The sequence below is a fragment of the Entelurus aequoreus genome, linkage group LG03 (genome assembly GCF_033978785.1).
Source record: "Entelurus aequoreus isolate RoL-2023_Sb linkage group LG03, RoL_Eaeq_v1.1, whole genome shotgun sequence".
In the NCBI taxonomy this organism is placed as follows: domain Eukaryota; kingdom Metazoa; phylum Chordata; class Actinopteri; order Syngnathiformes; family Syngnathidae; genus Entelurus; species Entelurus aequoreus.
Genome location: NC_084733.1, coordinates 3878299 through 3881808, shown reverse-complemented (window position 1 = coordinate 3881808; position 3510 = coordinate 3878299).

Here is a 3510-nt window from a genome sequence, read left to right as displayed (position 1 = left end):
AAATACTTTTGGCAATATAGTGTATATTTGCAAGGCCATTTTAATTTTGACAGTACCACATAAGATATGTTTTAATTGCTGATGCGGGTTTATTGATTTTTAAATGCGGCAGAAAATAACCCGTTTCGTACACTGTTGATGTGATTCAATGTCCAGTGGTGCGAAACTGTGTTTCTGTATAGTATTTTTCCAGCAATGGTCATGTGGTGACATCAATGATGGTATTTTGAGAGGTGATCATTGAAGTCGGACATCACTGAAGGCCTAGGTGGGAAACACACGGCCCGCCGCTGATTATACTTGTTATGTTATTAACGTGTTATTACTCATAACAGCCCCTCAACCTTGTCAATATCTCCCCAAACGTGCATTTTTTTTATCCAACTAATATAGTTGTCATTTCAATAACATTTTAGAGTTTTTATGTTGTTAAAACCTATAATAATTAGACAAGAATAATACATGTTAATACCATAAAAAAACTATACCAGTTATACCCAAATATAATAGCCTATTATCAAAATGACTTTAAAAGTCTTATATAAGTGTTATAATGAAGGCAACACATGATGTAAGTGTCTATATTAGCTATATTAGCCTACTATCAAAATGACTTTAAAAGTCTTATATAAGTGTTATAATGAAGGCAACACATGATGTAAGTGTCTATATTAGCTATATTAGCCTACTATCAACATGACTTTAAAAGTCTTATATAAGTGTTATAATGAAGGCAACACATGATGTAAGTGTCTATATTAGCTATATTAGCCTACTATCAACATGACTTTAAAAGTCTTACATAAGTGTTATAATGAAGACAACACATGATGTAAGTGTCTATATTAGCTATATTAGCCAACTATCAAAATGACTTTAAAAGTCTTATATAAGTGTTATAATGAAGACAACACATGATGTAAGTGTCTATATTAGCTATATTAGCCTACTATCAACATGACTTTAAAAGTCTTATATAAGTGTTATAATGAAGACAACACATGATGTAAGTGTCTATATCAGCTATATTAGCCTACTATCAAAATGACTTTAAAAGTCTTATATAAGTGTTATAATGAAGACAACACATGATGTAAGTGTCTATATTAGCTATATTAGCCTACTATCACAATGACTTTAAAAGTCTTATATAAGTGTTATAATGAAGACAACACATGATGTAAGTGTCTATATTAGCTATATTAGCCTACTATCAAAATGACTTTAAAAGTCTTATATAAGTGTTATAATGAAGACAACACATGATGTAAGTGTCTATATTAGCTATATTAGCCTACTATCACAATGACTTTAAAAGTCTTATATAAGTGTTATAATGAAGGCAACACATGATGTAAGTGTCTATATTAGCTATAATAGCCTACTATCAAAATGACTTTAAAAGTCTTATATAAGTGTTATAATGAAGGCAACACATGATGTAAGTGTCTATATTAGCTATATTAGCCTACTATCAAAATGACTTTAAAAGTCTTATATAAGTGTTATAATGAAGACAACACATGATGTAAGTGTCTATATTAGCTATATTAGCCTACTATCACAATGACTTTAAAAGTCTTATATAAGTGTTATAATGAAGGCAACACATGATGTAAGTGTCTATATTAGCTATAATAGCCTACTATCAAAATGACTTTAAAAGTCTTATATAAGTGTTATAATGAAGGCAACACATGATGTAAGTGTCTATATTAGCTATATTAGCCTACTATCAAAGGCTGATGCAAATCTTCGTTGATAGAAATATTGTATTAAAATTTTTATTTTACACATTTTTGCAACATTGAAAATCATTAGTAAAATGGAGACTTCTCAAAGGATGAGATAACTCCTGGAAATGACTACCTCAGAATGGCCAAAGGTATAGATGTGTGTGTCCACGTTAAAGGAAACAGCAGGCTGTCTTCTTCTAATGGATTTATTACAATCTTTGCAAGCTGGGTAACATTTGCTGTGGTCTGGAACAACATGGCACACAAACAACTACGGGAAATGCAGCCAATATTACATACAGATAATGCAAATATAAACTAAATGCACAGAGGACATAAGTAAAGGTAATTAAATATAATTACAAACAAGGCATAATGATGCAATATAGCTAGCCTAAATAGCATGTTAGCATCGATTAGCTTGCAGTCATGGATTGACCAAATATGCCTCATTACCACTCCAACAAGTCAATAACATCAACAAAGCTCACCTTTGTGCATTCACACAGCACAAAAAGTTTGGTGGACAAAATGAGACGAAGGAGGAGTGGCATAAAACACGTCTTTCTGTGGCAGCGTCGGAGAAAGTTGCACATGTAAAAAAACTATGGTGAGTTCAAGGAACGCTGAAATTAGTCGGCTTGCCAAATACTCTCATAAGTGAAGCATGTTTAATATAAACAGTGGGATTTTGAACAATTAGGAGGGTTTGTTCTCCTACAGAAAATATCCATCCATCCATCCGCTTGTCCCTTTTGGGGTCGCAGGGTTTGCTGGAGCCTATCTCAGCTGCATTCGGGCGGTAGGCGGGGTACACCCTGGACAAGTCGCCAAAATATATTAAAACAAAAAATATATCTTTTTCTTCATCTTTTTCCATTTTCACACATCTCTGAAAGGGCAGCGCTAAAGAGTTGGCTGTAGAGTTGCGGGTTGCTGACCCCCATCCATCCATCCATCCATCCATCTTCTTCCGCTTATCCGAGGTCGGGTCGCGGGGGCAGCAGCCTAAGCAAGGAAGCCCAGACTTCCCTCTCCCCGGCCACTTCGTCCAGCTCCTCCCGGGGGATCCCGAGGCGTTCCCAGGCCAGCCGGGAGACATAGTCTTCCCAACGTGTCCTGGGTCTTCCCCGTGGCCTCCTACCGGTCAGACGCGCCCTAAACACCTCCCTAGGGAGGCGTTCGGGTGGCATCCTGACCAGATGCCCGAATCACCTCATCTGGCTCCTCTCCATGTGGAGGAGCAGCGGCTTTACTTTGAGCTCCTCCCGGATGGCAGAGCTTCTCACCCTATCTCTAAGGGAGCGCCCCGGAAACTCATTTGGGCCGCTAGTACCCGTGATCTTGTCCTTTCGCTCATAACCCAAAGCTCATGACCATAGGTGAGGATGGGAACGTAGATCGACCGGTAAATTGAGAGCTCTGCCTTCCGGCTCAGCTCCTTCTTCACCACAACGGATCGATACAGCGTCCGCATTACTGAAGACGCCGCACCGATCCGCCTGTCCATCTCACCATCCACTCTTCCCTCACTCGTGAACAAGACTCCGAGGTACTTGAACTCCTCCACTTGGGGCAGGGTCTCCTCCGCAACCTGGAAATGGCACTCCACCCTTTTCCGGGCGAGAACCATGGATTCGGACTCGGAGGTGCTGATTCTCATCCCAGTCGCTTCACACTCGGCTGCGAACCGATCCAGCGAGAGCTGCAGATCCTGGCCAGATGAAGCCATCAGGACCACATCATCTGCACAAAGCAGAGACCTAATCCTGCA